Source organism: Telopea speciosissima, chromosome 6, assembly GCF_018873765.1.
Source record: "Telopea speciosissima isolate NSW1024214 ecotype Mountain lineage chromosome 6, Tspe_v1, whole genome shotgun sequence".
In the NCBI taxonomy this organism is placed as follows: domain Eukaryota; kingdom Viridiplantae; phylum Streptophyta; class Magnoliopsida; order Proteales; family Proteaceae; genus Telopea; species Telopea speciosissima.
Window position 1 is genome coordinate 39246163 of NC_057921.1, and position 14521 is coordinate 39260683.

Below are 14521 nucleotides of genomic sequence, written 5' to 3' on the forward strand. Positions count from 1 at the left end.
AGGGGTTCTATTTTGAATTTGAACAACAAAATGGAAAGGTGGTGCAAGAGGTTATGGACAGTTATTTAACCACCAAAAGATGTTAAAACTCAACAACAAAATGAGTAGGAATGTTCCTGCTACAAGTCTGGCAGCAAAGAAAATGGGATCTTAAAGAGTATTTTAAAAAATACTAGGGTATATATGAACTCAAAGAAGAAGTGAATTATTTCATTTTCTTGGCTGCTAGCCTTGTAGCAAGAACATTCCTGCTACAAATGTAGCGGCAAAAGTTTTTCTAAATAAGGCAAAATAACGCTACAACTATTGGAGAGAATAATAACAACAAAGTCAGAGTACGAGCAGAGGCCATGTTGAGAATGAACGAATTGTTGGTTGGTTTGTTCTGATCACAGCTTATGCTGAATTGCTAATTTATAGACAATGTCTTGTGTTCTCTAGTATTTGTACTTTATTTTGTTTCTCTCTTTTTTTTTTTTTTTTAGTCGCTGAGCTTAAGTCCTTTCGATGACCTAGTAAACAAAAGGGACCTATACGTGTTTGTTTTTTCAAATGAGGGTGGCTTGCTCTGTTTTTTGGTGGAGAAAGACATTAAATGATGATGACTTTCGAATATTGCAAGTTGACAAAAATCGCAACAATGAGGCATGCTCTGAATGGCATATTCAGAATATGTGGTGGAGGATTGCCATCAAAATGGATTCAATCATTCTAGTCATTTATGTCTAGAAATCAGACCTAGACCTCCTTTCGCATATTAAACTCACTTCTCCTCCATTATTTTACGAAGAAAATAAGAGGTTCTGGCTATAATGTAAAGAGGGATTAGACCTAAGGTTGTCAAAACCTAGCTCCAACCTATAAGATTGATCGAAACTGACTGTAAAAAACCAGACCAAACCGATCCTTATCGGATGGGTTTTGGACTGGGGTATGATGGGAATCACCAAAAAAAGGAGACCGAATCGAAATAACCGATATCCAAAATATAAACCAAACTGAATGAAACTGATAAAAAATCATGGGAAATTTACATGTACCTCCCCTGAGGTAAGGCTTAATTATAGATCCACTCATGAGTTTTGGAGATTTATGGATACCTCCCTTGCTTTCCAAAATAATTAGTATATAAACCCAGCCCGTTAGTTGTCCCCGTTAGTTGCAAACGGTAAGAGTGTATTAGTCATTTTAAAACCCATACACAGTTGATAGGGTAAAGATATGCCCTTCTCCCACAATCCATCGTTTAGGGTCAAAGAACAACTGCCATTCATCTTCCCCACGCAAGAACATTTGCAACTAATCTTCTCCATCGACAATGACCTCGTGGTGAGCTTGTACTCGAGAAGCCAAGCATCCTCTAGCACAAGAACACCTGCAACTCATCTTCTTCGTCGATGGTTCTAGTTCTTACAGTTTTGATCGGTATGCATCCATACCTGGTCAAGGACATACTTGGACAAATTTGAATGTTTAAAGAATTCAATTATGCAAGGCTTCCTTGAGAAATACCAGAAATTTTCTGGTAAAAAATACAATCGGGGGAAAAGTAAACTCTTCTGTGGTGCTATAACTCCTTCCCGCAGGTGGCGGATTTCTGATATGCTTAAAGTTCCTCTTTGCAGTCTTCCTACAAAATATCTGGGAGTGGAAATTTTTAAAGGAAAAGTCACGAAGGACAAGTTGATGTCCCTGGTGGATAAACCTCTAGTTTAATTACTTGCAAATGTCTCTATGACTTTCTATTCTTTCTATAATTTTACGTTGTTCGATCTACTTGCCATCCTTGTAGAAGTAATTGAGATAGAACAAATTACAAAAATTAGTTTTTGATCTAGAAGAGTCAGTCTTGCAAAATAAAATTAATTCTTTTTTTTATTTTTTATTTTTTATGTCTGTTCTGTTATACTAGAATCTCTTTCCTTTGGGGAATAAAACTCCAATGAGAAAATACCTTTCTCAAAGCAAGAATTCATGTTATCCCCTCTCGGTCCCATAGGGAAATCAGAAAATCTATAGACTTATTGTATGAGGTTTTAGAAAACCCACAACATACCCATGCTAAAAGGAATTAGAGCAACGATTAGAGAGATTTTTTGAAAACGAGTTATACTTACATTGAGAGTTAGGACTCAATTTTGGGTCGATAATGTTAGAAAAACAATGTCCAAAAATGGGATATTGCATAAGAAAATGCAAAAGAAAAAAGAAGACAAGCACACAACACCAAGGATTTACGTGGTTCACCCCCAAGAAGGTAGGCTACATCCACGGCCGATGATAGAACTGTTTTTTCACTATTTCTTTGAAGCAAGTTACAAACCTTCAAATCTCACCCTATATCTCTCAATGATATAAGGATCCTTTATAAAGATGCCCTAGCTCAGAAAAGTACATAAATGCCCCAGAAGCTCCAAAAAAAATCCACCCGGTGTGGTTCGGACCAGAACTGAATATATGTTGAAATACAAATCATTTCAAAGGTCTCGACGAGCTCTATAGGGCTCAGTGCCAATGGCACTTATGTATACACTTTAAGGCCTTTCTGGAACGTTTCGAAGCCTAAATGACCCTCCAAAGATCCCCCACTGTAGTTTCTGGACAAAGATTAGGCTTCACCAATAACAGATAAGACCAATTGGATTAACTTTAGATGCCAACATAAAACTTGGGGACAAAAGCTTTGGATCAAACCAGCAACAACAAAAACTCCAGAAATCTTCGTTAAGCCGCTACACTCGATCTATAGTCCTTGATAAGTGCCTTCAAGGAAAAATTTCAACCATGCCTAAAGCAAACACGATAGGATGGAAGACGATTCCCCTTCACCCCGAGGGTTTTACGGTACATTTCTAACAAAGTAAAAGAAGAAAGTGATAGTACAGCTAGGGAGAGAAAATGTGAAATCAATGATGCCACTCAACACTTTGGGAATGTTCTACTCTTAAGTCATCAACGAAAAACAAGTGAATTCACCATCTTGCAAAACAGACATTGACCTGCAAAATAGAGGTGAAAATTGCTGTCAGAAATACATTGTAATGGACACACTACAAATAGTAATCCGTGAGCCAAACACCCTCTCAAACCCGTTGTTTCAATTCCTAGAATTAGAACACAATCATAAAATAGCTCAAAAGGATTCTAGTACCAGGACTCAGAAGTAAGGACCCCGGGGAAAGCCAAGACCTCAGTGGCTGTTAAGCACATAACGGAACACTTTTAAAATACATAATAGCAAAGAAATAAAGATTCAGTTAAAAAGTGCATTGTGTCTCCATACCCTGAGTTTATGATTTGGCGCTTGACAGAGTAGTTATCAAATATGCCCTCCATTTGAAGCTGGAATTTTCTCTAGAGCATCACCAAATGCTTCAATACCAAGTTAGAAAAGATGTTAGCATTATCCATAGGAATAACAACTGAATTCTATCCCTCTCATTCCTACTTTTTTTTCTTACTTTAATTAGGTATAAGTAAGCATGTTGTGAGAAGTAACTATTACCCCTTGAACAGTTTTCTTAACTTCATTAATTAGGTACTATCTCTTTGCAACTCCAAAAGCTCCTGCACCCTGATCACTAAAAAAAATAAATTAACAAACCTCTCCAAAGGAAAAGAAAAAAAAAACAATAAGATTCACACAGAGATGAACCACAACAGATATATGGTACACCGACATCAGGCACAAGCAAGCAACACGTAGTGCAATGAGCAAAGCTATGGGCACTACACCAGGCAAGCACAAGAGCAAGGCTACATGCCTAAGAAGAATTAAGAAGGCTTGAGACAAGCAGGGTAAACCTCATTGTGGCAAAAGATCAAACATTTGGGGGGCACAATCAAGAGGCACAAAAGCCAAGTCTCAAGTAAAAAGTGGAAGAAGAAAAAGCAAAGGGGGAGAAAAAGTTAGAGAGAGAAGGTGAAAAGCGAAAAGTGAAAAATGAAATGAAGGCAAAAGATATATATATATATATATATATATCTACAAAAAAAAAAGGGGAAGATGAGACAATAAAGGTGTGAAAGGAGGGATTTGAACCCATGACCTCTTCCCCACCAAGAAAATTGCAAGTACATCCTCCGCAAGAAGATTATTCGTAATACACCCCTCAGTTGATATAAGAAGACAAGGAATACTCTCTTGAGCACGTTGTTCCAAGAGAGTGGGGGGCAAGTGATAAACCCAAATTCACCCTGACCAATCAGGGAGCGCCATGTGTCCAAACCCAATAAAGAGGGCCGGTTCAGGGCAAGAACCCAAAAGGGAGAACCGAGTAAGGATTCAACCCGGATCAAGCATGGCACCAGGGCGCGAACCGTGGGCATGGACACAGACTCAGGCATGGCATCTTCGCACACGTCATGCCCACACTCGTCATCTCCAAGCACAAGCTCCCTCAGATCACCATCAACAAGACAACATCGCCAAGGACTCTAGGACATTGCCTATCGAGTCATATGGAGTGAACGGACTCATACACCATAAACTTCATCTACCAAGTAGATGAGTCTATCTATTAAGGACACCAAGGCCATCGGGGCATTACGTCCCGCAGGAAGGCAACTACCAAAGACACCCCGTATCTAAGGAAGATAACTATCTAGTCCATCAAGGACACTATGTCTCCCTGGAAGACAACCAATCAGGAACAAGCCCTGCTACCCAAGGACTCTATCTGCCACGAAGACCACTCCACACCATCTGGGACTCTCTACACCGCCACACATTACTATAAAAGGGTAAGTACTCTACCCCCATCTTGAACATCTCGAGTTTCATTCAGTCAGCTGTTTGCTCAGCGAGATCTGACTTTGGCATCGGAGGGTCCTAGGCCGGAACCACACCGGTTCTCTGTTGTCACTCTTGGTCCTTTTTGCAGGTGACGGCACTCGAGGGACAGCTGTATGATTTCCTGACACAACACATTCTAATCATCTATGTCTAGAAATCAGACCTAGACCTCCTTTCTCATATTAAATTCACTTCTCCTCCATTATTTCATGTAGAAAATAAGAGGTTCTGTCTGAATGTAAAGGGATTGGACCTAAGGTTGTCAAAACCTAGCTCGAATCGATAAGACTAATTGAAACTAACCGAAAAAACCCAGATTGAACCGAACCGAACCTTATCGGATTGGTTTTGGACTAGGGTATGATGGGAATTGCTAAAAAATCGGACCGATCCGAAATAACCGATATCCAAACCGAAAACCGAACCTAATGAAACTGATAAAAAATATGGGAAATTTACATGTACCTACCCTGAGGTAAGGTTTAATTATAGATCCACTCATGGGTGTTGGATATTTACAGATACATCCCCTACTTTCCAAAATAATTAGTATGTAAACCCACTCCGTTAGTTGCTAACGGTAAGAGTGTATTAGTCATTTTAAAACCAATATATAGTTGATAGAGTAAATATATGCCCTTCTCCCACAATCCATCGTTTAGGGTCAAGAACACCTGCCATTCATCTTCCTCGTGCAAGAACACTTGCAACTCATCTTCTCCGCCGACATGACCTCGCGGTGAGCTTGTACTCAAGAAGCTAAGCATCCTCTAGCACAAGAACACCTGCAACTCATCTTCTCCGTTGATGATTCTAATTCTTATAGTTTTGATCCGTATGCATCCATACCTGCTCAAGGACATACTTCGACAAATTTGAATGTTTAAAGAATTCAATGATGGAAGGCTTCCTTGAGAAATACAAGATTTTTCTTGTAAAAAATTCAATCTGGAAAAAAGTAAACTCTGCTGTGGTGCTATAACTCCTTCCCGCAGGCGGTGGATCTCTGATCTGCTTAAGGTTCCTCTCTCAGCAGTCTTCCTACAAAATATTTGGGAGTAGAAATTTTTAAAAGAAGAGTCACGAAGGACAAGGTGATGTCCCTTGTGGATAATTTTAAGAAGCCATTATGTGGGTGGAAAGGCAAGCTTCTTTCTATGGCAGGTAGGGTGGAGTTGGTGCGCTAGATGATGTTGAGCATTCCTGTTCATAATTTTTCTATATATTGGTGGCCGTCAGCATGTGTATCTATAATGGAAAAGTGGATCAGGAATTTTATTTGGGTAGGTGATATTGAGATCAGGACAGCAGTCACAGTGAAGTGGGACTTGATGTGTAGACCGAGATCGGAAGGGGGCCTAAGAATTCAAAAATTAAGGGATATCAAGTTGGCATTGCTTTGTAAGTTAGCCTAGTCCGTCAAACATGGAAACTCGATGGTGAGTAATTTTTTAAGAGTCAGGTTTGTCTGTAATGATGGTTCTTTAAAGTGCCAACAAATTTGCTCTTCCATTTGGCTGGGCCTTAAAAAAGTTTGGCATTTGATTGGGCAGTACGAGAGATGAGTTGTGGGGAATGGAACCTCGATAAATTTTTGGACAGATTGTTGGTTGGGGGGCAAGTTCATTGCTGCAGTGTCGGGTCTGGGCTTGTATTTTTTTACGATAAACCCGCTAAGGTTGCAGATTTTATGTCGGGGTTGAGGTGGGTGCTTCCTCATGTCAATTCTCAATTCCTAAAGGTTATTTTTTGGTTATCAGATCTTTTCCCATGCCTTCTTCTCCCAGCAGGGAACTTTGTTTTTGGGTCAGGGTTTGACGCCTTCTGGTGTTTTCAATGTGCATTCTTCTTGGGATTGCTTTAGGAGCAAAACTACTAAGGTCTAGTGGTTTGATGTGATTTGGAGCAAGGCCCTCCTTCCTTGGCAGTCCCTCTTTGCTTGGCATCTCCTCTTAGAGAGAATTCCTACTAAGGAAACCTTGAGAACGAAGGGTATCCCCGTGGTGTCTCGGTGTGAGTTGTGTTTGGTTGCTGCAGAAACTTATCCTCATTTGTTTTGGAGTGCCCTTTCTCTCGACAAGTTTAGGAGTGTTTTTTGAATCTCTTTGGCATGCATGCTTGATTGTGTCTTTTGCCGAGTTGGTTATGTGGTGGAAAAGGATGTGCAAAGGGGTACCGATGAAGGATGTATGCCTAGCTGGAGTGGTCATTGTTCCCTATGTCTTGTGGGTGGAGTGGAACGACAGAAAATTTGATAATAATTCAAGGTCGGTCCAGGCTTGTTTTGTGGTGGATATGGGTTATATCAAGGAGATTTTGCCTAATTTCAAATACCCGATTTCGTCAGTTCAAGATTTGGTGTGTGCTAGATGCCTCTCTGTTTTGCTTCTTTCAAAGCTAGCTCGTGTTATCCGGAAGGTTCACTGGTGTCGTCCTTTCCAGGGTTGGGTCAAACTCAACGTTGATGGTTACTCTTTGGGTAACCCGGGCAGAGCTGGAGAGGTTGGGGTTTTCATAAATGACCAGCCGGTCCTCTGAGTTTTCTATTTTCCTTGGAACGGCCTCTAATTATGTGGCAGAGTTTTGGGCTATTTTCCATGGTCTTTTAAGGGCTAAGGAGTTGGCGATTAGTCGTTTATGGATTGAATGTGATTCAAAATCTGTGACAAAGGCTCATTAGTGGGGATCTATCCCTTGGTTTGTTTGGCAGCGGTGGATTGTCTTGCTCCCGTTCCTTCACTCTCTGGAAAATCTCTCACTGTTATCAGGAAGCTAATCCGGTTGCTGATCACTTGCCTAAGCCTACTGCTAAAAATGATGTTTTGTTAGAGGATGCTCTAGGGTGACCTAGATTTTGATTTGAGTAGTGTGGGGCCTGGCTCGTCTATTTGTGGTTAAGGTGCTCTTGTAAGGCCTTATTTTGTTCTTATTATCGTCTAGGTATGCCTGGACATTAAATAGTTGTTTTCCTTTTTTTTTCCTCTTAATTTATTCTTTGCATTTTTTTTTAAACCCGAATATTCTCAGGGACCCGGGGCAGCCCCTAGCATTTTATTAAAATTAAAGGAAATAGAAAAGAGAATACATTGGGGGGGGGACATTCCCGCGTTACCCCAACCCTTGCCATAACGACTGAAAGCACTCAGTTCTCACATACTCAAGCCCCCCCACTTTAAGTTCTTATTACAGGTAGACCTAGTGCATCCTCTCTGGTTATCCTTTGAAGCTCACGTGGAAGCTCATTGTCCCCTGCAAACCAACTATCTTCCTTTCTGTCACAGGTGTAGTTCGCAAGCCAGTCTGCAGCCCTATTACCTTCTCTGAACGTGAAGTTCACACTTGCCTGTATTTCTTGCATCAGGCTCAAAGCCTCCTGAAACCAGTACCAAGCCCTCCATGAAGTACATTGCTTGGTTGAAACACAACGGACCACTGTAGTTGAGTCCGAGCTGACATACACCCTATGGAAGCCCCTCTCCCTACAAAGACTGAGCCCATCAACTAGAGCTCTAAACTTTGATAAGTTGTTGGTGCATTCCCCGTAAAATTTGGCATAGGCCGCCACCACACCTCCCGTGCCGCCTCTGATAATGGCACCCCCACCCCCCATACTTGGGTTACCCCTACACGCCCCATCTATATTAAGCTTGAGAGAAACAAATGGTGAGCACCAATAGACTGGGAAGGGGACCTTGACTGTAAGAGGTTGAGGTGTCAGGCCAAAGAATTGTAGCACCAACGACTCTTGGAGTGTAGGAGGTTTAAAACGTTGAACCAGTGGTATTTCATGGATCCACCCTCTAACCACATCCACAATGGTTCTGGCAGACCGGGCCTTTTTACCATTTCTCCTGTTATAGCTTTCCTTCCATAGTTCCCATACAACAAACATCGGAACTAACCCCGTAATGACACCACACAGGCTTCTCCTGCACGCATTGCCCTGCCAAAATAAAAGTTTGTTCCTCACTTCTTGTAGCACTATATTCTCTACTTGCATCAGCCAAGAATAGAAATCCCAGACTTTCGAAGCCGTCCCCCCCACACTAGGTAGTGAGAAGTAGATTCAACCTTGGGTGCACCACAACATAAGCACTTCGATGCCAAAGGAATGCCTACCCTCATGACTGCATCATTAGTAGGTTCCACACAAGATTTTCCATGCAAAAAAAACCAACGAAACTTGGTGCCAAATCCATTTTGCGAAAGGCTTCTCCTCCACCTGCTTGATTGCTCTCCAGGCAGATTTCGTTGAGAAAATACCTGTTTTATCCTGTGTCCACACCAACCTTTCATCCATTTTTGAAAGAAGAATCTTCTTGGATCACACACAATCTTGTATCTACTGTGTATCCATTTTTTGCAGCTCCCCTTGGTCCCAAGTGCCATCCTCATTCCAAACATCCCTCACCAGCAGATCAAGATTGAGGTTATGAGCTCCATCCACCTGGTCCAACAAGGCACCAAAACCAGACCAATTATCCACCCAAAAAGAGACTTTGCCCCTACCCACAAGCCACCTCGCATTGGAGAGGATAAACTCCTTTTGGGCCATTGCCCGATGCCAAGTAATAGTCCCTATCGCTCTACTAGTTGCCAGCGCCATATGATGATTTCTTAAAAACTTTGCTTTGAAAAACGCTGACCATAAGGAATCTATAGAAAGTACACGCCATAGTCCCTTCAACCGTAGGGCATGACCAATATTGTTACACCCCCATTCCTGAACCACGGGGAATGCAATCGGAACGTACCAATACGCTCCCAAACCGCCAAGATCGCAGATGCAGTAAATAGGATTAACTCATACACACGACCATAGAAGATTAAAACAGATTAAAATAATAATATCAGAGTCTACAGAATCTACGTGATAACTTATATAATGTTGTTTAAGCAATCCTCCCAGTACAAATCATTCCAATCAGGACTTATGTAATACCTACTATATAAATAATACATCTATCATGAAAGGAATCAAAAGAATACACCTATAATTCAAAATGAATAATCAAGTGCATCAAAAGATGGCCACCGGCCATAAGTCACTGTCCCACCAAGGAACACACATCGCAGCAACACTCTGGTCCATGCTCCACGATCTCCGGAGCCCACCAATCAACGTAACCAGCCTCAGGAGTCTCGTACTCTGTGCCACTCTGCTCGAATGTACCTGCATCAACTAAAAATATGTTTCCTCGAGGAGTGAGTCCAACTGAGCCCAATGAGTGGCTAAGCCACACAAACATACACAATAATAATAATGAATGGGGTTGACTGCAAATCGTACATGATGGACGGATACCAAGGTGTCCCATACCACCAAGGTAGACCGTACATCACATACAATTTACAATCATGCTACATGAATGAATGATGATGTATAGTTTTATTGTTATCCACCTAACACACAACTAAGTCAGGTATAGTACTATAGCAACACCTTAGGTAGCATCCCCGACATCGGTACCATAAACGGATGGTATACCGGCGATGACAAACCCGAGTCGCGCTGGAAGCCTGCTGTATCGGTCTCCACCAAGAGATATACGCAAACCCCCAAGTCAAATCCCGTCCTGGCGTTCGGCCCAAAATACGGTTGGCGCCCGAACTTCCCGGGTGGGTATACCCGAATAACGGTCGGAACCCACGGATTTGACCGACACCTAACCCCCTGTCGGTAAGGGTCATAGTACTGGGTAAACATTTATCCTAGCCAGCATTCACCTATTGTATGAGTGAGGTACGCATGTGCATAAGCCAGAGGCCGAGTCCATAGATACCGAAATACGGTCGGCCGGCTATCCTCTCGCCCCTCTAGCCCATACGCGTATACAAGTACGAGATGTGAATACCGAAGGTAGTCGGTCGGTCACCATCCCGTTTCCACCTAATGCAATGGACAACTCTAATGCAATTTCAAGTACGGTAATCTCAAGCCCAGCACCCACCGGCACTTGGATCCCGCTTCCGAAGCCCTAGATCTACATGCCATGAGTGAGTCCATATTATGGAATCCCCAGGTCCAGCACCAACCGGCACCCGAGTCCCATAACTAAATCCAATACCATTAGCACCATAGTGCAGTAAAATAAATAATATCGCAAGACAAGAATGTAAAGTCCTATCAACATCTAAACATTTATATCGTCCTATATCTTACTAATAATTATATATTATAGCACACATGCATGAATGACATTCGCAAGACACGACACACAAACATTCCATAAATTAAGACGTTTGCTTAACTCACTCACCTGATTCTCAGCCAATCGTCGACGGAGCTCTTCAAATCGGCGTTCGATGCCAAGTACACTGCCCCACGTACTAATACGCCCCGAGCCGGGTCAGCCAACCTTAAGAGAGTGTACAACGTGGGGAGAGATTAGTGCCTTAGGGCTAGAAGAGTTGGGCCCCATAAGTTATCAAACAAGGCTAAAATAGGGGACCGGCACATAAAGAAGGCTATATCATGTGCCTGTCCATGTGCCTATCCATGTGTCTGTCCCTCTCGGACTTTCCCACCGGCAGATCTAGGTTCTCACGGCACTTGCATGTGCCTGTCCATGTGCCTGTCCCTCTCGGACCTCCCACCAGCAGATCTTTCTCGGGACCGCACTTGCATGTGCCTGTCCATGTGCCTGTCCCTCTCGGACTTCCCACCGGCAGATCTACTTTCTCGGGACAGGCACTTGCATGTGCCTGTCCATGTGCCGATCTTCTTGTTCATGCCATTCCGAGAATGGTTTTGCAGCCCCAAAGTCTTGGGCTAAAATGGGGTATTCTTAGGGGTTTTTAGGGGTCTCTTTGGCCATGAGAACAACTCCAACCAAGGTGCCATAGCATACACCCAACATGGGTTTGTAAACCCCATGATCGATTAGGTTTTCTTCCATTAAAATACATATGGAAAGAAAACCCATAAATGGAGGTAAATCCCCAACTTAGGGTTCATAAATGGAGAAGGGTGAATGGGTTCAAGGTAGGGTTAGGTGCTTCATAGTTAAGCATCAAGGATTTGCCATTAATGGCTCTTCTAATTGAGTAGATGGAGCACTCAAGGTGTGCTCAACCGATTCAAACCTTAGGTAGTAGAATTAGGGAAAGAGAGAGAGAGAGAGAGATAGAGAATGCTCACCAATGTAGGAGAGCAAGCTTGGGTTCCACCTCTCTCCTTTCTTCTTCTTCTTTCTTCTCCTTCTTCCTTCTTCTTCTTCTTCTTTCTTTCCTTCTCTCCTTTCCTCTCCACGATTTAGGTTTTCTATTGTGAGGTGAATAGTGGATTGACCCCTATTTACCTCACTTTAGTCTTAAGTCATGTTTGGTTGTCTTAGGTCTTTAGGTCCATTTTAAGTTATTGGGCCCATTATACTACTAGGCCCATAATATGATTAGAAGGGACATCAGGTCCTAAGCCCATTCTAATATTTATACTCATGAGTTATTAGGATATTAACTTACTCCCAATCATCTGTAAGTGGGAACGGGTACACCGGGCGAGGGCCGGGCGGATCCTCGGAATGAGGAAATTCTAAGAATGCACCCTCGAAGACAAACTTTCCCCTATCTCTGTCGATGTACCTATCATCAACGACTTCTCCAGAGTCACGGTCAACAATCTTGTGGGATGGCTTGAGTATCATGGCCCACAGTTCACGAGCGTACTCCGTTCCCGGTTCTACATAAAAGGTTCAAACCAGATCGGTGGTCAGACCGGGTTTCAAACCGGGTTTTGGGCACGGATTTAACATCCTCCCTACCTTATAAGAATTTCGTCCTCGAAATTAAGACGTACCTGTCATGTTGAATAGATGGGGATGCGTTGCTCGAATCTCGCTCTCGCGCTCCCAAGATGCCTCCTCGTCAGAATGATTTCTCCATCGTACCTTAACATAAGAGACGACACGATTTCGAAGATTATGCTCATTCCTCTCAAGAATCTTCACAGGCTCCTCGACGTAAGTCAGGTCCTCGAAGAGTTCAGGTAATTCTTGGGTCAACACGTGGGTCGGATCCGCAACGTACTTCCTCAACATAGATATGTGAAATACATCATGAACACCGACTAAAGATGGGGGCAGTGCCAGCCTGTATGCCACTGGTCCAATCCTTGCCAGGATTTCATATGGTCCGATGTACCTAGGGCTCAGTTTCCCCTTCTTACCGAATCGTAGCACGCCTTTTGTTGGTGATACCCGAAGGAATACCTTATCACCTATAGTAAACTCAAGGTCCTTTCTCTTCAAGTCAAGATAGCTTTTACGCTTGATCGCGCCACCTTGATTCGGTCTCTAATCAAATCTACCTTTTCACATGTGGCTTGTATCAATTCGGGCCCCAAAATTCTTCGCTCACCAACCTCGTCCCAGTATAGTGGTGTCCTACACTTTCTACCATACTGTGCTTCGTACGGTGCCATACCAATGGTAGCTTGGTAACTGTTGTTGTAAGCAAATTCAATAAGTGAGATATGTTCATCCCAACTACCCTTCAAATCAATGGCACAAGCCCTGAGCATGTCTTCCAGTGTCTGTATGGTTCGCTCTGACTGCCCATCGGTCTGTGGGTGGAAGGCCGTGCTAAAGTTCAATAGTGTACCCATAGCCTTCTGGAAACCATCCCAAAATCTGGATGTGAACCTGGGATCACGATCGGAGATGATGCTTACTGGAACCCCATGCAGGCGAACAATATTGTCCATGTACAACTTTGCTAGCTTTTCCATTGGGTAAGTTACCTTAATCGGAATGAAGTGTGCGGTCTTGGTGAGCCGATCCACAATCACCCATATGGCATCAACACCCCTAACTGTGCGGGGTAACCCTGTGACAAAGTCCATGGTGATGTGCTCCCACTTCCACTTTGGGATGGGAAGCGACTGTAGTAATCCGTAGGGTCGATGTCTCTCCGCCTTTACCTTCTGACAGGTGAGGCATTTCGATACAAATGTTGCCACATCAGCTTTCATGCCTATCCACCAAAAGTGTAGCTTCAAATCCTTGTACATCTTGGTGCTGCCGGGATGGACTGAGTATGGAGAACAATGGGCTTCACTCATAATTTCTTCCCTCAACTTCTCATCATTGGGTACACACAACCTACCCCTGAATCGAAGGATGCCATTTTCGGATAAGGTAAAATCTGATTCCTCCTGCGTCTCTTTCCGAATGCCATCCATCACTTTTTGGAATTCTGCATCAGTAGGTTGGGCTACTTTGATCTTCTCTATTGATGAGGGTTGTATTGTCAGGGCGGCGAATAACATAGTAGCATCACCAACTAACACTTCCAACTCCATTCTTCTAGCCTCCTCTATGAGCTGCCCATTGACTGTTAAGGCTGCCAAGGAAAGGGTTTGTGATTTCCTACTAAGTGCATCTGCCACCACATTGGCTTTGCCTGGATGGTATTGGATGGTGCAGTCATAATCTTTTATCAGTTCTAACCATCGCCTCTGCCTCATATTTAACTCCTTCTGAGTGAAGAAGTACTTCAGGCTTTTGTGATCGCTGAAGATTTCACTTTTTTCGCCATATAAGTAATGACGCCAAATTTTCAGTGCGAATACTACCGCCGCCAGCTCAAGATCATGAGTAGGGTAGTTCTTTTCATAGTCCTTCAACTGTCTAGAAGCGTACGCCACTACCTTGCCATTACGCATTAAGACACGGCCAAGCCCTAGCCTCGATGCATCTGTACCTTGTCATATCACCGGTTCCCGAT